The following is a 23,693-nucleotide window of genomic DNA, read 5'->3' on the forward strand; positions in this document are numbered from 1 at the left end:
CCTCCCCCCGAGACTGTTTTCTCTAGAGCACCATTGATAGAATTACTGTTTCGCTGCCCTTAAAACCTCCACTGTAGTTCATCATGGATGGAGGTTCGTGACACTGTACAGGAGACAGGGATCAAGACCATCCCCAAGAAAAAGAAATATAAAAAAGCAAGATATCTGTCTGAGGAGGCCTTACAACTATCTGTGAAAAGAAGAGAAGCAAAAAGCAAAGGAGAAAAGGAAAGATATACACAGCTGAATGCACAGTTCCAAAGAATAGCAAGGAGAGATAAGAAAGCCTTCCTTAGTGATCATTGCAAAGAAATAGAAGAAAACAATAAAATGGGAAAGACTGGAGATATCTTCAAGAAAATTAGAGATACCAAGGGGACATTTCATGCAAAGATGGGCTCAATAAAGGACAGAAATGGTGTTGCCCTAAGAGAAGCAGAAGATATTAAGAAGAGGTGGCAAGAATACACAGAAGAACTGTACAAAAAAGATCTTCATGACCCAGATAATTATGATGATGTGATCAGTCACCTAGAGGCAGACATCCTGGAATGTGAAGTCAAGTGGGCCTTACTTAGGAAGCATCACTTCAAACAAAGCTAGTGGAGGTGATAGAATTTCAGTTGAGCTGTTTCAAATCCTAAAAGATGATGCTGTGAAAGTGCTGCACTCAATATGCCAGCAAATTTGGAAAACTCAGCAGTGGCCACAGGACTGGAAAACATCAGTCATCATTCCAATCCAAAAGAAAGGCAATACCAAGGAATCCTCAAACTACCGCACAATTGTAGTCATCTCACACGCTAGTATGGAGAAGGCAATTGCATCCCACTCCAGTACTCTTGCCTGGAAAATCCATGGACAGAGGAGCCTGGTAGGCTGCAGTCCATGGCATCACTAAGAGTCGGACACAACTGAGCAACTTCACTTTCACTTTTCTCTTTCATGCATTGGAGAAGGAAATGGCAACACACTCCAGTGTTCTTGCCTGGAGAATCCCAGGGATGGCAGAGCCTGGTGGGCTGCCATTTATCGGGTCGCACAGAGTCAGACACAACTGAAGTGACTTAGCATAGCATAGCATAGCACACACTAGTAAAGTAATGCTCAAAATTCTCCAAGCCAGGCTTTAGCAATATGTGAACTATGAACTTCCAGATGTTCCAGCTGGATTTAGAAAAGGTAGACGAACCAGAGATCAAATTGCCAACATCCGTTGGATCATCAAAAAAGCAAGAGAGTTCCAGAAACACATTTACTTCTGCTTTATTGACTATGCCAAAGCCTTTGACTGTGTGGATCACAACAAACTGTGGAAAATTCTGAAAGAGATAGGAATACCAGACCATCTGACCTGCCTCTTGAGAATCTGTATGCAGGTCAAGAAGCTACAGTTAGAACTGGACATAGAACAACAGACTGGTTCCAAATCAGTAAAGATGTATGTCAAGGCTGTGTATTCTCACCCTGCTTATTTAACTTCTATGCAGAGTACATCATGAAAAATGCCAGGCTGGATGAAGCACAAGCTGAAATCAAGATTGCTGGGAGAAATATTAATAACCTCAGATATGCAGATGATAGTACCCTTACAGCAGGAAGTGAAGAACTAAAGAGCCTCTTGATGAAAGTGAAAGAGGAGAGTGAAAAAGTTGGCTCAAAACTCAACATTTAGAAAACTAACATATATGGAACGAGTCTCCAGTCCAGGTTTGATGCACGATACTGGATGCTTGGGGCTGGTGCACTGGGACGACCCAGAGGGATGGTATGGGGAGGGAGGAGGGAGGAGGGTTCAGGATGCGGAACACAGGTATACCTGTGGCGGATTCATTTCGATATTTGGCAAAACCAATAAAATATTGTAAAGTTTAAAAATAAAATAAAAAAAAAAAAAAAAAAGAAAACTAAGATCACGGCGTCTGGTCCCATCACTTCATGGCAAATAGATGGGGAAACAGTGCAAACAATGTCAAACTTTATTTTTTTTGAGCTCCAAAATCACTGCGGATGGTGACTGCATCCATGAAACTAACAGATGCTTGCTCCTTGGAAGAAAAGTTACGACCAACCTAGACAGCATATTAAAAAGCAGAAACATTATATTTTCAACAAAGGTCCATCTAGTCAAGGCTATGGTTTTTCCAGTATTCATGTATGGATGTGAGAGTTGGACTATAAAGAAAGCTGAGCACTGAAGAATTGATGCTTTTGAACTGTGGTAATGGAGAAGATGCTTAAGAGTCCCTTGGACAGCAAGGAGATCCAACCAGTCCATCCTGAAGGAAATCAGCCGTCAATATTCATTGGAAGAACTGATGTTGAAGCTGAAACTCTTATCCTTTGGCCACCTGATGTGAAGAACTGACTAATTGGTAAAGGCCCTGATGCTCAGAACGTTTGAAGGTGGGAGGAGAAGGGGATGACAGAGGATGAAATGGTTGGATGCCATCACCGACTCAATGGACATGAGTTTGCTTAAACTCCAGGAATTGGTAATGGACAGGGAGGCCTGGCATGCTGCAGTCCATGGGGTTGCAAAGAGTTGCGGATGACTGAGTGACTGATCTGAACTGAACTGTACTTAAAACACCTTGCAGGAGGTGAAAGGTTACCTCAGAATATTAAATTAGCTTTCTTAAAGGCTTAAGCTAGAACATGGGTTTTGCTTATTTCTGATTTAACATTGTTCTTACTGGATACACCTCCAAGAGATAAGGCCACTAACATGCCTTCTCCCTCATTTTTTGGGCAACTTAATTCAGGTAATATAAACAACATGACTTTTGGACAGTAGAAACCAGTTACTTACAGATGACATCATCCAATTCTTCAGAATATTAGGGGGTCTGCTTATATATGAGAGTATGAGAGTTGTTAATCTTTGGCAACTTTTGGGAACACAGAGAATGGGCAGGGAATAGTATCTTCATGTTTGTTTGAAGAGCAGACAGGCAGAAAACATAGGAAGGGCAGAAATACGAACTCAAATTAGAATTAATAGGTGAATCTGGTCCATCCTCAAGACCAGACTAGTTAATGGTTCTACTTTCAGAGCTCTGGGGACCTGTAGGTACCTCTCGTTAAAGTTTTCACGGTACATTGCAAGAGAATTTCAGGATACATGAACTAGATTATCACTACCCTTTTTACAACTCCCTCACCCCATCATCCCAGTATGTAAATTTCCTTTTTTCCAAGTTTTACAAATGATATATTTTTCACACTTATAAAAATGAGAAATCGTTCTTTAAAGCTAGCATTTACTTGAGCATATTTTCAAACAAGTCCTATGTCATTACAGGATGGAGAATAAAATATAAGACCATTCTTTAAAAGCCTTAACTAAATAAGCTTTTCTAAATTAAAAAAAATTTTTTTTCTTAAAGTTTCAACATTGCTTACAACTCTGAGTGTAACACATATGTAATGTGTGTTAAGAATGTGTATTTAAACTGGGGATTTATTTGAGGTTTTTATTATAACAACCACATATATAGTAATAATATCACCAATGATAACTTCATAGATTTTGTACTGTCTTTACATTCATCCAAGAATAGGAATGTATTTAATTGCATTTAATTTAATGATATTTAATGATTGTATTTCCTTTTGGATGACCACCTCAAAAATTTTAAGATCAGTTAAATTCATTGTCAGCTCCATAAAGTTTTCTAAACATACCTCTATAAAATACATCTGGTGAATTTCTAACTTTCTTAATAGCAATTAGAAAGAAATGGGAACTGGTTTGTAAGAGAATATTAACTGCTTTTGTCCTAAAAGCATCTAAACCTTAACTAGACTACTTAATGGTGTGTTGCAAGACATATTCACTATTGCTTTTAGGATCAACTAGTATAATTTTCCCAAAAGTCTCTGATGTGCTATACAAAAATTTTGCATTTCTGAAATGAGGCCTTTGATGGTTCAGTTAACTGAATTCAAATAACCAAATCACCAAGCTTAGTCTAATCATCTTTCATCTCTCCAGATTGTGTGTCTGGTGGTGAGGGAGAACAACCATTTATCTTTTCTCATTCTGGCAGGGGCATAATTATTATGTGACATATTAAGCTTTGGCTTGAGTCAATTGTAGTTTATTGTATCACTTACATTGATGAATAATGAGAAGATTGCTTTTGGAAATATAATTTATTTATAAATATGTATTGGCATACTGTGTGTCAGACACTGATAAAATTGTTAAAAATTAATTTTCAATGCCATCTTCAGTCAGTTCAGTTGCTTAGTCATGTCCGACTCTTTGCGACCCCATGAACTGCAGCACACCAGGCCTCCCTGTCCATCACCAACTCCTGGAATCCACACAAACCCATGTCCATTGAGACGGTGATGCCATCCGACCATCTTATCCTCTATCATCCCCTTCTCCTCCTGCCCTCAATCTTTCCCAGCATCAGGGTCTTTTCCAATGAGTCAGCTCTTCACATCGGGTGGCCAAAGTATTGGAGTTTCCACTTTAACATCAGTCCTTCCAATGAACACCCAGGACTGATTTCCTTTAGGATGGACTGGTTAAATCTCCTTGCTGCCCAAGAGACTCTCAAGAGTCTTCTCCAACACCACAGTTCAAAATATCAATTCTTAGGTCCTCAGCTTTCTTTATAGTCCAACTCTCACATCCATACATAACCACTGGAAAAACCATAGCCTTGACTAGATGGACCTTTGTTGAAAAAATGTCTCTGCTTTTTAATATGCTGTCTAGGTTGGTCATAACTTTCCTTCCAAGGAGTAAGCATCGTTTAATTTCATGGTGGCAATCACCATCCACAATGATTTTAGAGCCCAGAAAAATAGTCAGCCACTGTTTCCATTGTTTCCCCATCTATTTGCCATGAAGTGATGGGACCGGATGCCATGATCTTAGTTTTCTGAATGTTGAACTTTAAGCCAACTTTTTCACTCTCCTCTTTCACTTTCATCAAGAGGCTCTTTAGTTCTTCTTCACTTTCTGCCATAAGTGTGGTGTCATCTGCATATCTGAGGTTATTGATATTTCTCCCATCAATCTTGATTCCAGCTTGTGCTTCTTCCAACCCAGCATTTCTCATGATGTACTTCTATCTTAAATTGCTTCATTTTGCCCACCATGCTCCCATTTAAAACTTAACCTTCCTTCAAGTCCTATTATAGTAGTTAGCCCCCACAGCAAGCTTTCCTTATATCCTTAGTTATTCCTTAGTAATTGTATATCACTATCTGTTCTGTTCAGCGGATACTTATCATAAATTAACTGCCTTGTAATGTACTTGTTTTCATATTTTTTCCTTAAAACAATACTTATAATATTCCTTTCATTGTTAATCTCAAATTAGTTGCCATTTCTATGAAAGCTTACCTGATCCTTGCATATAGAGATAAACTATTTTGAGTTTTCATATCATTTTACCTATATTATCTGGAAGCTGCACAACTCTGTTCCTTGTATGTTGGTCAGTTGTGTATTTTTCTAAGCTTTTACCCCCTTTTCAGACAGTAATGTGCTTGAGGACATTACTATGATTGTTTCTTCAAAATATTTACCCAATAAACTTTCCCATGTAAACATAGGATAAATATATTACAGATGATCTTCTAAGATTTAGCTCTGAAATGTCTTTTTTGTCAGTGAAACAGAAGTTGATTGGGATGATTGACCTAGATGATCATGTAGTACAGCTGTCACCTAAATAATAAGTAGAATGTGAATGAATAATATTGTCATATCATGCTCATTAGTTTATCCAAAGATGATGTGAATACTTGTTAGATGTACATTCTGATTCTCATATAATAATATGTTCAATTCAGTTGGTATACATAAAGTTGGGTTTCCATTGAATTTATTATCCCCAACTCAATTTTATCATCTAGCCTCAGTTTCCTCATCACTAAAATAATAGAGTAACTTGTGATTATAAATAATGTAAGTAAAATGTTGGAACCAATGCCTGACTTCTAATAATTTCTAATGATTCTTAAGTAGGGGATCCCATCATTTTTTTACTTAATTTATTTTATTTAAATGTTGTTTTTTTTTTCATTTTATGTTGTTTTAAATTGAAGGATAATTACTTTACAATCTTCTGATGGTGTCTGCCTTACTTCAACATGAAACAGCCACAAGCATGCACATGGCCCAACTGTCTTAAACGTCCCTCTACCTCCCTCCTCATGCCAATACTCTAGGTTGTCACAGAACACCGACTTTGGTTCCCTACATCATACAGCAAATTCCCACTGGCTATCTGTTTTACATACGAAAATGTATATGTTTCAATATTACTCTCTCAAGGCAACCCATATCTGCATATCTGAGGTTATTGATATTTCTCCCAGCAATCTTGATTCCAGCTTGTGCTTCCTCCAGCCCAGTGTTTCTCATAATGTACTCAGATATGCAAGACATATAACCTCAGATATGCAAGGCAACCCATCTTGGATGTGAGAGTTGGACCGTAAAGAAGCTGAGCACCCACCAGAAAATTACTTGAGCTAATCCATGAATATAGTAAAGTTGCAGGATATAAAATTAACACAGAGAAATCCTTTGCCTTCCTATACACTAACAATGAGAAAACAAAGAGAAATTAAGGAAATAATTCCATTCACCATTACAATGAAAAGAATAAAATACTTAGGAATAAATCTACCTAAAGAAACAAAAGACCTATATATAGAAAATTATAAAACACTGCTGAAAAAAATCAAAGATGACACAAATAGATGGAGAAATATACCATGTTCATGGATTGGAAGAATCAATATAGTGAAAATGAGTATACTACCCAAAGCATTCTATAGATTTAATGCAATCCTTATCAAGCTACCACTGGTATTTTTCAGAGAACTAGAACAAGTAATTTCACAATTTGTATGGAAATACAAAAAAAAAAAAAAAATCAAATAGCCAAAGCAATCTTGAGAAAGAAGAATGGAACTGGAGGAATCAATCTGCCTGACTTCAAACTTTACTACAAAACTACAGTCATCAAGACTGTATGGTATTGACACAAAAACAGAAATATAGATGAATGGAACAAAATAGAAAGCCTGGAGATAAATCCATGCATCTATGAACACATTATCTTTGACAAAGGAGGCAAGAATAACAATGGAGAAAAGACAATCTCTTTAACAAGTGGTGCTGGAAAAACTGGTCAATCACTTGTAAAAGAATGAAACTAAAACACTTTCTAACACTATACACAAAAATAAACTCAAAATGTATTGATTAAAGATCTAAATGTAAGACCAGAAACTATAAAACTCCTAGAGGAAAACACAGGTAAAACACTCTCTGACATAAATCACAGCAGGATCCTGATGACCCACCTCCCAGAGTAATGGAAATAAAAGCAAAAATAAACAAATGGGGACCTAATTAAACTTAAAAGTTTTTCACAATGAAAGATACTATAAGCAAGGTGAAAAGACAGCCATCAGAATGGGAAAAATAATAGAAAACAAAGCAACTAGCAAAGAGTTAATCTCAAAAATATACAAGAAGCTCATGCAGGTCAATTCCAGAAAAATAAATGACCCAATCAAAAAGTGGGCTAAAGAACTAAACAGACATTTCTCCAAAGACATACAGATGGCCAAAAAACACATGAAAAGATGTTCAACATCACTCATTATCAGAGAAATGCAAATCAAAACCACAATAAGGTACCATCTCAGGCTGGTCAGAATGGCTGCTATCAAAAAGTCTACAAACAATACACGCTGGATTGGGTGCGGAGAAAAGGGAACCCTCTTACACTGTTGGTGGGAATGCAAATGAGTACAACCACTATGGAGAAGAGTGTGGAGATTCCTGTAAAAACTGTAAATAGAACTGCTGTACGATCCAGCAATCCCACTGCTGGGCTTACACACGGAGGAAACCATAATTGAAAGAGACATGCGTACCCCAATGTTCATCGCAGCACTGTTTGTAATAGCCAGGACATGGAAGCAACCTAGATGTCCATCAGCAGACAAATGGATAAGAAATCTGTGGTACGTATGCACAATACAGTATTACTCAGCTATTAAAAAGAATGCATTTGAATAAGTTCTAATGAGGTGGATGAAACTGGAGCCTATTATACAGAGTGAAGTAAGTCAGAAATCAAAGCACCAAATAGTATATTAACGCATATATATAGAATTTAGAAAGATGGTAACGAAGAGCCTATATGCGAAACAGCAAAAGAGACACAGATGTAAAGAACTGACTTTTGGACTCTGTGGAAGAAGGCAAGGGTGGGATGATTTGAGAAAATAGCATTGAAACATGTATATTATTATATGAGAAATAGGTCGCCAGTCCAGTTCAATGCATAAGACAAGGTGCTTAGGGCTGATGCACTGGGATGACCCTGAAGGATGAGATGGGGAGGGAGGTGGGAGGGGGTTTCAGGATGGGTAACACGTAATCCCATGGCTGATTCATGTCAATTTAGGGCAAAACCACTACAATATTGTAAAGTAATTAGCCTCCAATTAAGATAAGTTAATTAATTAAAAAAAAAGTTGCTGAGCACCAAAGAATTGATGCTTTTGAACTTTTGTACTGGAGAGGACTCTCGAGAATCCCTTGGACAGAAAGGAGATCAAACCAGCCAAAACTAAAGGAAATCAGTCCTGAATACTCATTGGAAGGACTGATGCTGAAGCTGAAACTCTAATACTTTGGCAACCTGATGTGAAGAGCCTACTCATTGGAAGAGACCCTGATCCTGGGGAAGACTGAGGGCAGGAGAAAGGTGTGACAGAAGATGAGATGGTTGGATAGCATCGCCAACTCAATGGACATGAGTTTGAGCAAATTCCAGGAGAAACTGAAGGACAGAGAAGCCTGGCTGTTACAGTCCATGGGTTACCAAAGAGTTGGAAACAACTTAGCTACTAAACAACAACAACAATAATATATCTGCTTCAATACTACTCTTTCAAGTCATCCCACCTTCTCCCCCTGCCCCTCACTGTGAGCAAAAGTTTGTTCTTTATGTCTGTGTCTCCTTTGCTGCCTTGCATATAGGATCATCCGTAGCCTCTTTCTAGATTCCATATGTATACGTCAATATACACTATTTGTCTTTCTCTTTCTGAGGTACTTCACTCTGTATGGGACTTCCCTTGTGTCTCACCTGGTAAAGAATCTGCCTGCAGTGTGTGAGACCTGGGTTCTATCCCTGGGTTGGAAAGATACCCTGGAGAAGGGAAAGGCTACCCACTCCAGTATTCTGGCCTAGAGAATTCCATGCACTATATAGTCCATGGGGTCCCAAAGAGTTGGACACGACTGAGTGGTTTTCACTTACACTTACATATTCACTCTATATAATAAGCTCTAGGTTCACCCTGAGCTTTGAGTAACAGGCAAATTTGGTCTTTGAGTACAAAACGAAGCAGGGCAAAGGCTATCAGAGTTTTGCCAAGAGAAAACACTGGTCATAGCAAACACCCTCTTCCAACAGCACAAGAGAAGACTCTACACATGGACATCACCAGATGGTCAAAACCAAAACTGGATTGATTATATTCTTTGCAGCCAAAGATGGAGAAGCTCTATACAGTCAGCAAAAACAAGACCAGGAGCTGACTGTAGCTCAGATCATGAAATCCTTATTGCCAAATTCAGACCAAAATTAGAAATACCAAGGGAACATTTCATGCAAAGATGGGCTCAATAAAGGACAGAAACTGTATGGACCTAACAGAACCAGAAGATGTTAAGAAGAGGTCGCAGGAATACACAGAATAACTATACAAAAAATATCTTCATGACCCAGATAACCACGAGAGTGTGATCACTCACCTAGAGCTAGACATCCTGGATTGTGAAGTCAAGTGGGCCTTAGGAAGCATCAGTACGAACAAACTACTGGAGGTGATGGAATTGCAGTTGAACTATTTCAAATCTTAAAAGATGATGCTGTGAAAGTGCAGCACTCAATATGCCAGCAAAATTGGAAACTTCAGCAGTGGCCACAGGACTGGAAAAGTTCAGTTTTCATTTCAATCCCAAAGAAAGGCAATGACAAAGAATACTCAACCACACAATTGGACTCATGTCACATGCTAGCAAAGTAATGCTCAAAATTCTCCAAGCTAGGCTTCAACAGTATGTGAACCACGAACTTCCAGTTGTTCAAGCTGGATTTAGAAAAGGCAGAGGAACCAGAAATCAAATTGCCAACATCCGTTGGATCATAGAAAAAGGAAGAGAATTCCAGGAAAACATGTATCTCTGCTTAATGACTATGCCAAAGCCTATGACTGTGTGGATAAGAACAAACTGTGGAAAATTCTTAAAAAGATGAAAATGCCATACCACTTTACTTGCCTCCTGAGAAGTCTCTGTGCAGATCAAGAAGCAACACTTGGAACTGGACATGGAACAAGACTGGCTCCAAGTTGGAAAGGAGTATGTCAAGGCTATATATTGTTACCCTGCTTATTTAACTTATATTCAGAGTACATCATGAGAAATGCCAGGCTGGATGAAGCATAAGCTGGAATCAAGATTTCCAGAAATATCAATAACCCCAGATACACAGATGACACCAGCCTTATCACAGAAAGTGAAGAAGAACTAAAGAGCCTCTTGATGAAAGTGAAAGAGGAGAGTGGAAAATTTGACTTAAAACTCAGCATTCAGAAAACTAATATTGTGGCATATGGTCCCATGAATTCATGGCAAATAGATGGAGAAACAATGGAAGCAGTGAGAAACTATTTTGGGGTGCTCTAAAATCACTGCAGATGGTGATTGAAGCCATGAAATTAAAGGATACCTGCTCCTTGGAAGAAAAGTTATGACCAACCTAGACAGCGTATTAAAAAGGAGAGACATTGCCAACAAGGGTCCATCTAGTCAAAGCTATGGTTTTTCCAGTAGTCATGTATGAATTTGAAAGTTGGACCAGAAAGACAGCTCAACACTGAAAAGTGGTTGCTTTTGAATTGTGGTGTTGGAGAAATCTCTTGAGAGTTCCTTGGACTGCAAGGAGATCCAACCAATCCATCCTGAAGGAAATCAGCCCTGAATATTCATTGGAAGGACTGATGCTGAAGCTGAAACTCCGATTCTTTGACCGCCTGATGCGAAGAATGGACTCACTGAAAAAGACCCTAATGCTGGGAAAGATTGAAGGTAGGAGGAGAAGGGGTCGACAGAGGATGAGATGGTTGGATGGCATCACTGACTTGATGGAAATGAGTGTGAGCAAGTTCTGGGAGTTGGTGATGGACAGGGAGGCCTGGCGTGCTGCAGTCCATGGGGTTGCAAAGTGTCGGACACGACTGAGTGACTGAACTGAAGTGAAATGAATTGAGGTTCATCCACCGTATTAGAACTGACACAAATACGTTATTTTTTATAGCTGAGTAATATTTCATTGTGTATCTGTACCACAACTTCTTATCCATTCATTTGTCGATGGACATCTAAGCTAATCCCATGTCCTAGTTATTGTAAATGGTGCTGCAATGAACATTAGGGTCATTTGTCTTTTTATTTATTTTTTTAATATCAATTTATTTATTTATTTATTTTTTGTCTTGTAAATTTTATTTTATTTTTAAACTTTACAATATTGTATTAGTTTTGCCAAATATCAAAATGAATCCGCCACAGGTATACCTGTGTTCCCCATCCTGAACCCTCCTCCCTCCTCCCTCCCCATACCCTCCCTCTGGGTCGTCCCAGTGTTGGAGGTTAATTACTTTACAATACTGTATTGGTTTTGCCATACATCAACATGAATCCACCACAGGTATACACGTGTTCCCCATCCTGAACCCCCCTCCCTCCTCCCTCCCTGTACCATCCCTCTGGGTCGTCCCAGTGCACCAGAGTTTCCTCGGGGTTTACTGGATTACTGGGTCTTATGCAAGTTTTATTCGTAGTTTTAAAAGGAATATACATACTCTTCTCCATATTGTCTCTATCAATTTTCATTCCCAAGAGTGCAAATGGGTTCCCTGCATTTATTGTGTGTAGACTTTTTTATGGTGGCTATTCTGACTGGGGTGAGATGACAGCTCATGGTAGTTTTGATTTGCATTTCTCTAATACAAAGCAGTATTGAGCATCTTTTCATGTGTTCATTTGCCATCTGTATGTCTTCTTTGGAGAAATGTCTGTTTAGGTCTTTGGGTTGTTTGGTTTTTTTGTTTAATTGTTTGTTTTTCTGGTGTTGAGCTGCATGAGCTGCTTGTATAATTTGGAGATTTGTTTTTATCAATTGTTTCATTTGCTATTAGTTTTTCCCATTCTGAGGTCTGTTTTTTCCCTTTGTTTATAGTTTGTTTCTTGTACAAAAGCTTTTCAGTTTAATTAGGTCACATTTGTTTAGTTTTGGGTTTTTTCCCCCATTACTCTAGGAGATGGGTTATAGAGGATTTTTCTGTGATTTATGTCCCAGAGTATTCTGCCTATATTTCCCTCTAAGGTTTTTATAGTTTCTGCTCTTACATTTAGGTCTTTAATCCATTTTGAGTTTATCTTCATGTATGGTGTTCAGAAGTGTTCTAATTTCACTCTTTTACATGGAACTGCCCAATTTTACCAGCACCAGTTATTGAAGTGACTGTCTTTCTTCCATTGTATATTTTTGCCTCCTTTGTCAAAGATAAGGTGCCCATGTGTTGATTTATCTCTGCGCTTTCTATTGAGATGCCTTGTAGACATGAATTAGGTCCAACTGGTCCAATGTATTGTTTAAAGCTTATGCGGCCTTGTTAGTTTTATCTTAATGATCTGTCCATTGGGGTGAGTTGAGTGTTTAAATTCCCCACTATTATTGTGCTACTGTTCACTTCCCCTTAATAGTTGTTGGCATTTGCCTTATATATTGAGGTGCTTCTATGTTAGGTGCATGTATATTTATAACAGTTACATCTTCATGGATTGATCCCTTGATCATTATGTAGTGTCCTTCTTTGTCTCTTGTTATGATCTCTGTTTTAAAGTGTATTTTATCTGATATGAATATTGCTACTCCTTCTTTTAATTTCTGTTTGCATGGAGTACTTTTTCTCTCTCCTCAATTTCAGTCTGTATGTATCCCTAGGTCTGAGTTGGGTCTCTTGTAGACAGCATATATAAGAATCTTGTTTTTGTATCTCTTCAGCCAATCTGTGTCCTTTGATTGGAGCATTTTGACCTTTTACATTTAAGATAATTATTGATATGTATGATCTTATTACCATTCACTTTATTGTTTGGGGTTTGTTTTTATAGAACTTTTTTTTTTTTTTTTGTTTTGTTTCCTATCTATAGAAATTCCCCTAGCATTTGTTGAAGAGCTGGTTTGGTGGTGCTGAACTCTCATAAATTTTGCTTGTCTGTAAAACTTTTGATTTCTCCTTCAAATCTGAATGAGATGCTTACTGGATAGAGTAATCTTGGTTGTAGGTTTTCCCCTTTCATCACTTTAAGTATATCCTGTCATTCCCTTCTGGCTTGCAGAGTTTCTGTTGAAAGATTAGCTGTTAGCCTTACGGGTATCCTCTTGTATGTTATTTGTTGCTTTTCCTTGCTGCTTATAATATTTGTTCTTTATGTTTAATTTTTGATAGTATTATTATGTAGAGAAATATGTATTTGGCATGTATCTGTTTGGGTTTATCCTATATGGGACTCCCTGAGCTTCCTGGATTGGGTGACTATTTCCTTTCCTATTTTAGGGAATTTTTTGACTATAATCTCCTCAAATATTTTCTTATGTCCTTTCCCTTCTAATTCTTCTGGGACCTCTATGATTTGAACATTGGGGAGCTTAATGTTGTCCCAGAGGTCTCTGAGACTGTCCTCACTACTTTTTATTATTTTTTTCTTCTCTGATTCAGTTATTTCCACCATTCTATCTTCCACTTCATTTAATCATTTTTCTAACTCAGCTTCCCTACTTTTGGTTCCCTCCAGTGTATTTTTAATTTCAGTTATTGTGTTGTTCATTCAGTTCAGTTCAGTCACTCAGTCGTGTCCCCATGGACTGCAGAACACCAGGCTTCCCTGTTCATCACCAATTCTTGGAGCTTGCTCAGACTCATGTCCATCAAGTCAGTGATGCCATCCAACTATCTTATCTTCTGTTCTCTTCACCTCCTGCCTTCAATCTTTCCCAGAATTAGGGTCTTTTCCAGTGAGTCAGTCCTTCACATCAGGTGGCCAAAGTATGGTAGTTTCAGCTTCAGCATCAGTTCATTATTGATTGTTTATACTTTCTTCTCAGCCCTCATTAAACATTTCTTGTATCGTATTGATCTCTATTGCATCTAGTCTATTTATCGACATCTCCATTTTATTTTCAAGGTTTTGGGTAATCTTTACTATAATTACTCAGAATTGTTTTTCAAGTAGACTGCTTATTTCCCATTCCTTTGTTTGGTCTTGTGGGTTTTTACCATGTTCCTTCATCTGCTGCATATTTCTCTGTCTTTTCATTTTGTTTAATTTACTGTGTTTGGGGTCTCCTTTCTGAAGGCTGGAAGGTCACAGTTCTTAATATTGGAGTCTGTCCCCCGTGGATGGGGTTGGGCCAATGCCTTGTGAAGGTTTCCTTGTTGGGGGGACTTGTGCCTGTGTTCTGATGGATGGAGCTGGGTCTTGTCTTTCTGGAGGGCAGTGCCATTCCAGTGGTGTGTTTTGGTGTCTATGGGTTCTATATGGCTTTGGGCAGGCTGTCTGTTAATGTTCAGAGTTGTGTTCCTGTTTGGCTGAAGAAATAGTGTGGGGCATCTGGCACTGGAGCTTTCTGGCCTTTGGGTGTGGCTTGGTCTTAGTATTGAGATGGAGGCCTGGGAGGGCTCTGGCCTATTAATGTTCCATGGGGTCCCGAGTTCTCTGGTGGTCCGAGGTCTTGGGTTTGAGTCTCCTGTCTCTGGGATTCAGTCCCTACCCCTTACAGTAGCATCAAAACTTCACTGGCCACACAGCATAGAAGACTGAAAGGTTGTTGCTGAACCACAAAAAGACACCAGGATTTTTGGCCTCCAGAGGAAAATTCAATTTGGGGCCAGAGACGAGGCTTGATAGCTCAGAGCTTTTGTGTAATAAAGTTTTATTAAAGTATAAAGGAGATAGAAAAAGCTTCTGATATAGGCATCAGAAGGGGGCAGAAAGAGTACCCCCCCCCGCTAGTCTTCAGATGGATGTTATATAGTCACTAGCAGTCTGTTAATGAAAGAAAGGAATGTCTTAAAACTCAGAATGTCACCAGGCCCCTCCTCCATGAGATGTATTTTGGGAAAATCTCAGAACCAGACGATTCATCCCGGGCCATAAAACGATTGACTTGAATCTTGTAGAAAGGCAGATACAAATAGTTTCATTTACATAGATTAGGGGAACAATATCTGAGTATAACATAATGGTTTGTCAAGTAGGTTCTGAGCCATTAGGCAAAACCGACTTGAAGACAGAGTCTAGGGTAAATGAATAGTACATTAACATAGCTTAAGACAAACATTTCCATAAGAAAAATGCATTGGTTAACTCAAGGTTTGAGAATAGTTAACTTCAGGTGAGACCAGGTGTCATTATGGCAACACAGTATTTTAAAAGAAAACTTATTTTAAATTTGTATAGAGAAGGAAAAAAATATAGCTAGTTTGTTTCCTCCTGCAACTTAAGAGAGATAAAAATGTCTGACACTTGCAGCCTATTTGTCTGACACTTGCAGCCTATTTCCTCCATTTGGAGACCCCTGTCCTTCCTGCCTGTTACCCTCTCAAGACCAAACCCCTAGACTACTGGTGAAACAATTCTCAACAGCCATGAACTCCCAAAGAGATTTACACACTTACATAGGGAAAAGAAGAGGGAAGAAGGAGAAAAGGCGGGGGTAAAAAAGGATAAGAGGCGTTTAAAGAGAGAAGAGCAATCAAGCCAATAATCAAACCCTTAAGTGAAAATCAACACTAAAATTTAGACTATCAAAGATACAAAATTAAAATCAAAACATCAAAAAATAAAAATAAAAAACAAAGAATTAGACAAAATCAGATACAAACCATGAAAAACAAAAATCAAAATCATGGAATTTATTTTTAAAATAAGGTTTTTTTAGTTAATAATTTTTAATTGAAGGATAATTACAGAATTTTCTTGTTTTCAGTCAAACCTCAACATGAATCAGCCCTAAGTGTACGTATATCCCCTCCCTTTTGAACATTCCTCCCATCTCCCTCATCCCACCCCTCTAAGTTGATACAGAACCCCTGTTTGAGTTTCCTGAGCCATACAGCAAATTCCCATTGGCTCTCTACTTTACATATAGTAATGTAAGTTTCCATGTTACTCTTTCCATACATCTCACACTCTCGTCCCCTCTCCCTATATCCATAAGTCTATTGTCTATGTCTGTTTCTCCATTGATGCCCTGTAAATAAATTCTTCATTACCATTTTTCTAGATTCCATATATATGCATTAGAATACAATATTTGTCTTTCTCTTTCTGACTTGTTTCACTCTGTATAATAGGTTCTAGCTTCATCTACCTCATTAGAACTGACTCAAATGCATTCCTTTTTATGGCTGAGTAATTTTCCACTGTGTATATGTACCACAACTTCTTTATCCATTCATCTGTCAATGGACATCTAGGTTGCTTCCATGTTCTATTATTCTTCCATATGCTATTGTAAATAGTGCTGCAATGAACAATTGGATACATGTGTCTTTTTCAATTTTGGTTTCCTCAGGGCATATGCCCAGGAGTGGGATTTCTGGGTCATATGGTGGTTTTATTCCTAGTTTTTTAAGGAATCTCCATACTGTCTTCCATAGTGGTTGCATCAATTTACATTCCCACCAAAAGTGCAGGAGCATTCCCTTTTCTCCACACCCTCTCTAGCATTTATTGTTTGTAGAACTTTTGATGATGGTCATTCTGACTGGTGTGAGGTGATAACTCATTATAGTTTTGATTTGCATTTCTCTAATAATGAGGATGTGAACATCTTTTCATGTGTTTGTTAGCCATCTGTATGTCTTCTCTGGAAAAAAAAATATGGAATGCTTCATGAATTTGCATGTCATCCTTGCACAGGGCCATGGTAATCTTCTCTGTACTGTTCCAATTTTACTATATGTGCTGGTGAAGCGAGCACTAGGGTGTTGTTGTTGTTGTTGTTGTTTCTTTTTCTTTTTAAAGAAAAAGTAGGATATAAAAATAAAAATTAAAGGAGTAGAAATAATCCATATTTAGACAATATGAGATTTTAAAAAGGAAAAAAAAAGAGGGGGAAATATATAGAATGGTAGTGAGAAGGATATCCAAGTGATTCATCTGTTTTTTTGCTCCAGTTGATCTGCTTACTCAGAAATTACTCCAATATATCTAGAAAGGTCTCTGGACCTGTTGTGGGTAGTGTGGGGTCAGCTCAGACTTATATCTTCCCTTGCTCCAGCTTGTACTTATTCTCAAATTCTACAGTTCCACCTAAAGCACAGGCTAATTGCAAGAATTTAAATCATTGCACTTTCCACTTCTGGGGAGATTTCCCCTTCTTTTCTTTGCTTACACAGCTCCTGGCATTCCACTTTGGTTTGGGGACTGCCTCTGCTTGTAAGTCTCTCCAGTGTCTGTTCTCCACCCAGACACGGGAGGTAAAGTAATGGTTTATTAGGGCTGACTTGCTCCATTGTGCTGGGAAGAGGGAGAGGTACAGCAGATGGCACTGGGGTGTGTGGGGAGTGCTTGCTATGGCTGGTCCCTGTGGAAGGTCACCACACTCTGAGGTGGGTTGTGCATGTCTCCAGGTGAGGTGATCCTGGGCTGTGGGACCCTTGACCATTAAATGGCCAAGGAAAAGCCATTCAGGCTGAGGAATGGCTTAAGCCATTCACGCTCCCAGGAAGATGTGCATAGTGACCTATGGCTGCTTATAGCTTGGTGGTAGTTGTAATCTCTGGAGTTGTTACCATAGCGGCCCCTTTCCTTTTGCCTCTGGCCCTCCACCTGCTTCTCTGGCTCTGGGGCTGTAGACTGCAGCTGGCTCACCCTTTTTTGGTTTTTTCTAGGGTATGGTCTTTTGTTTTGTGAATGTATGGAGTTAGAGCATGGCATCAGAGCCCTTCCACGGGAATGATCTTTTGCTTCTCTGGCAGCCCCAGCATTTTCTTTGGTCTGCCTCTGCAGTGTCACATTAGCCCCCTCACAGTATCTTCACAGCAGTCAACCTTGGTCCCCTCCCTGCGGACTGACCTCCAAGGCCTAAGCCTCCACACCCAGCTGCCACTCATTGCGGGCAGACACTATAATGTGAGCCACTTCTCTGCTGGAAAGTGCCACTAAGCACAATCTCTGTGGTGAATCATCTGTTTTACCTTTGCACACCTGTCTCACTGCACTGTCCTCTGAGGTTCCAAAGATCCCCTCTGACCCAGCCTGTGAGGGAGTTTACTAGTATGCAGAATCTTTTCTTCCTTCATGACTCCTTCCTGGGGCACAAGTCCCAGTCCCAAACTCCTTTGTCTCCCTTTTCATCTTTATCTTTTGGCCTACCTCATTCCAAGGAGATTGGTTTGCTTTCTAGAAGTCTGGGGTCCTCTGCCAGCATTCAGAAGATGTTCTGTTGGAATTGTTCCACATGCAAATAATGTTTTAATATATTTGGGGCATAGAAGGTGGTCCCCCTGTCCTATTCCTCCGCCATCTTGAAGGCCTCCCTCTTTTATTTTTTATTTTTTGATGATGGTAATACAGTGAGACAGGAAGCTGGATTTTAAAGTCTGTAACAAGCTAGGTATAAAAAAAATTAGATATCTGTATACCTAGACAGCTTAAATGTAATGTGGGTAATCCAAACTCTGGAAGTATAAACACTTTAAACAGCTGTAACTTAACTTTGGGCTTCCCAGGTGGAGCTAGTGGTAAAAAACCCACCTGCCAATGCAAGAGACATAAGAGATGAGGGCTTGATCCCTGGGTTTGGAAGATCCCCTAGAGGAGGGCATAGCAACCCACTTCAGTATTCATGCCTGGAGAATCCCATGGACAAAGACTGGTGAGCTACAGTCCATAAGGTCACAAAGAGTCAGACACAACTAAGGTGACTTAGCACACACAAGCATGCACATAACCTGGCTCTAAAGCAAAATCCAGGTATTTGATATTGTGTTGTAACCTCAAATTCATTTCTAAAATAGAACCTATCATCACCCCTAGACTATTACCCTATGGCTCATTCAAGACTTCTTTTCACTTACCTGGTCCTGCAATTTACCATCATCATAATCTTGGTGAAGTTATTTAAACTCTGCACTTGAGTTTTCTCATATATTCGTTGAGGATAATAGAAGAAACTACCTCATAGGGTTGCAGTAAGGAATAAATGTGTTAATTTTGTAAAGCATTTAGAAGAATGCATGACAGTGTAGTAAGCAATGGGGAAGCATAGTTGTTGAGGTTCCCATATTTCATGTTCAAAATGCTCACTTCAACTCTGTTCTCTGCCTCAGTTTCCTTGTCTACTTGGTTGCCAAAGGCTATTGGGGTTCTTTTCCTCTTTTTATATGGCTCACTTCCTTTCTTTTTATTCTAATTGCCACCACCTAAATTTAGTCCATCAGATCAGATCAGTCACTCAGTCGTGTCCGACTCTTTGCGACCCCATGAATCGCAGCACTCCAGGCCTCCTTGTCCATCACCAACTCCCGGAGTTCACTCAGACTCACGTCCATCGAGTCAGTGATGCCATCCAGCCATCTCATCCTCTGTCGTCCCCTTCTCCTCCTGCCCCCAATCCCTCCAAGCATCAGAGTTTTTTCCAATGAGTCAACTCTTCACATGAGGTGGCCAAAGTACTGGAGTTTCAGCTTTAGCATCATTCCTTCCAAAGAAATCCCAGGGCTGATCTCCTTCAGAATGGACTGGTTGGATCTCCTTGCAGTCCTAGGGACTCTCAAGAGTCTTCTCCAACACCACAGTTCAAAAGCATCAATTCTTCTGTGCTCAGCTTTCTTCACAGTCCAACTCTCACATCCATACATGACCAAAGGAAAAACCATAACCTTGACTAGACGAACCTTTGTTGGCAAAGTAATGTCTCTGCTTTTCAATATGTTATCTAGGTTGGTCATAACTTTCCTTCCAAGGAGTAAGCGTCTTTTAATTTCATGGCTGCAGTCACCATCTGTAGTGATTTTGGAGCCCAGAAAAATAAAGTCTGACACTGTTTCCACTGTTTCCCCATCTATTTCCCATGAAGTGATGGGACTGGATTCCATGATCTTCGTTTTCTGAATGTTGAGCTTTAAGCCAACTTTTTCTCTCTCCACTTTCACTTTCATCAAGAGGCTTTTAAGTTCCTCTTCACTTTCTGCCATAAGGGTGGTGTCATCTGCATATCTGAGGTTATTGATATTTCTCGCGGCAATCTTGATTCCAGTTTGTGTTTCTTCCAGTCCAGCGTTTCTCATGATGTACTCTGCATATAAGTTAAATAAACAGGGTGACAATATACAGCCTTGACGAACTCCTGGTACAACCAATTAGCCTACAGACTGAATATAGCCTATACATTTGTTGTGTTTCCTCTAAATTGATAAAAGTTTGCTTTGAAAATGCATTTTAAATTAGTAATGCATTCCACATTGCTCAAAATGTGAAATATACAAAGTGATATACAATGAAGAGTCTCCCCCCAGTCTTGTCCCCTAGTTGCCTCAGGCAACTAAAGTTATGTTTATTCTAAATTCTTTCACAGACATTTTATGCATATCAAACAATTAGTATTTTTTTCTCCCCCTTCCCGTTATAGTAACATACTCTGTATATTGTTTTGTTCTTTGATTTGTCTCCTTAAAAATATACTTTGGGGACCTTTATACACATACACACATATATGTAAAGAAATAACTCATTCTCTTGTATGACTGCAGAGTTTTTACTATATGGATGAGCCACAATTTAAGCAGTTTTCTGTTGAGTGACAGTTAAGATATTTCCAAACTTTTGCAGTGTTGTTTGTAGTAACAATAAAAAAAAAGTTTGTAAGTATATGTATTAATCTTCTAGGGCTTCCATATCAAAACAATGTACAGACTGTATGGTTTAAACAACAGAAATTTATTTTCTTGTAGTTCTGAAGGTTGGAAGTCCAAAATCAGTATACCAACATGATTGGGTTCTGTTGAGGGCCCTCTTCGTGGCTTGCAGATGGCTGCCTTCTCCCTGCTCATATGACCTCTTGTTTGTGCTCCTGGAGAAAGAGAGTGAGCTCCCTGATGTCTGTTCTTATAAGGATACTAATCTCATTGGATGAAGCCTTTACCCTTATGACCTCATTTAACCTTAATTACTTCCATAAAATCCTTATCCCCAGATACAGTCACACTGGGGGATGGGAGTTCAACATATGAATTTGTGGAGGCACACAATTCAGTCTGTAGAAGTATGTCAGTTTGCCTGGACTCACACTCTTAAAAAATGATTGATTGCCAACATTTTCATATTTTACTTAAAACTCTAGAATTCCACCTTCTCTTAAATAATCAGAAGATACTGAACCAGTGTTCCTTTATGTCAACAGTTGCCTAGAGTTGGTAAACTTCTTTCTCCTTTCCTTTTTAGACAGGACATGTATTCTCAGGCCATGATAGTCTACATCTGGCCCAGGTGATCTTAAACTATCTGACGCTTCTAGGTTGAGTTTGTGACACCTATGTAAGGTCTAACCACAATACACATAAAATAATCCAATAGCTTCTAGTTCTAACTTGAATTTTTTACCTCCCTTATTCTGTAGACTAAGGTCAGAATATCTTCCCTAAAGCACATTTTAAAAAATTATGTCCCTCCCTTTTGCTCCATGATCATTTACTGGGGGTCTACATAGTTCCAGGCATTATGCTAGAAGCTGGAGTTAGAGTAGTGAACCCTTGCCTTCAGAGAGTATATAATCTATTCTTCCTCTCATCTGATTTCCCTTTATGTCACTTATTGACTGATCTTATCTCCTCAGGGTGACCTCACCACAGACCATTACTTTGGAATTTTTTCTGACTGTTTATTGCCAGCTATGTCCTCTACTAATTGATCTTCCTATTCTCAAATTGTAATTAAGCATTTTCAGCATCTATTATCTTGTAATGGTAGGTTGCTATTGTTTTATGCATAGTTATATCTCACTATGTAGACTTAAGACCTCAGGTCTCGACAGGATCCTATAAGATGAGAAATCATGTCCTGTATAAAGGGAAAAGCCATTTATCACCTACAGCTAATTTTTCTCTTGTGCCAATGTAGATTCCATGTTGTAAGATCTCTCAACCTTTGTGGAAAAGCAGGAAATGGAATTTTTAAATTTATTTTTAATTGGAAGATAATTGCTTTACAATATTGTGTTGGTTTCTGCCATACATCAATATGAATCAGCCATAAGTATACATATGTCGACCTCCTTCTTCAACCTGCCTCCCACCTCCCACCCCATCCCACCCCTCTAATTGTCACAGAGCAATGGTTTTGATCTCATACAGCAAATTCCCACTGGCTATCTATTTTACAAATGATAATGTATATGTTTCAATGCTACTGTCTTAATTAATCCAACCGTCTCCTTCCTCCACTGTGTCTACAAGTCTGTTCTCTATGTCTGCATCTCTGTTGTTGCAATGCAAATAGGTTCATCTTTCTAGATCTAGAAAGCACCATCTTTCTAAATTCCATATATGTGTTAATATATGATATGTGTTTTTCTCTTTCTGACTTACTTCACCAGGTGTAATAGGCTCTAGGTTCATCCACTTCACTAGAACTCACTCAAATGTGTTACTTTTATGGCTGTGTAATATTCCATTGTATATACATATGTACCACAGCTTCTTTATCTGTTCATCTGTTGATGGGCATCAAAGTTGCCTCCATGTCCTAGCTGTTGTAAATAATGCTGCAATGAACACTGAAGTACATGTGTATTTTTCAGTCATGGTTTTCTCAGGTTATATGCCCAGTAGTAGGATTTTTGGGGGCATATGGTAGTTCTATTCCTAGTTGTTTTTTTTTTTTTTTTTTTTTAAGAAATCTCCATATTGTTCTCTATAGTGGCTGCATCAACTTGTATTCCCACCAACAGTGCAAGAAGGTTCCCTTTTCTCCATACCCTCTCCAGCATTTATTGTTTGTAGATTCTTTTTATGATGGCCATTCTGACTGGTTTGAGATGACACCTCTTTGTAGTTTTGATTTGCATTTCTTTAATAATGAATGATATTGAGCATCATTTCATGTGTTTATTAGCCATCTGTATGTCTTCTTTGGAGAAATGTCTGTTTAGATCTTCTGCCCACTTTCTGAAGTTTGTTGAATTCTTTGTGTTTCTGGTATTGATCAGTATGACCTGCTTTTGGAGATTAATCCTCTGTCAGTTGTTTCATATGCTATTATTTTTTTCCCATTCTGAGGGTTGTTTTTTCCCCTTATTTATAGTTTCCTTTGCTGTGCAAAAGCTTTTAAGTTTAATTAGGTCCCACGTACTTATTTTTTTTTTTTTTCCATTACTCTAGGAGATGAATCATAGAGGATCTTGCTGTGATTTATGTCAAAGAGGGTTATGCCTATGTTTTCCTCTAGGAGTTTAAGTTTCTTCCCTTACATTTAAGTCCATTTATTCCATTTTGAGTCTCTTTCCCTACACTGTTAGGAAGTGCTTTAATTTCATCTTTTACATGTGCAGTTT

The 23,693-nt window shown here is 38.8% G+C and overlaps 1 protein-coding gene and 1 non-coding gene across 5 annotated transcripts in view; one reads left to right on the forward strand and one right to left on the reverse strand.

Moving 5' to 3' along the window:
* The window catches only part of KLF8 (KLF transcription factor 8), a 353,812-nt gene that overhangs the window by 182,164 nt on the left and 147,955 nt on the right, over positions 1–23,693 (forward strand). The window lies entirely within an intron of this gene.
* On the reverse strand, positions 17,015–17,120 carry LOC138986611 (U6 spliceosomal RNA). The gene has a single exon (XR_011463415.1). It is a non-coding gene; the product is annotated as a U6 spliceosomal RNA (small nuclear RNA).

This window comes from Bos mutus, chromosome X (assembly GCF_027580195.1).
Source record: "Bos mutus isolate GX-2022 chromosome X, NWIPB_WYAK_1.1, whole genome shotgun sequence".
Taxonomy (NCBI): domain Eukaryota; kingdom Metazoa; phylum Chordata; class Mammalia; order Artiodactyla; family Bovidae; genus Bos; species Bos mutus.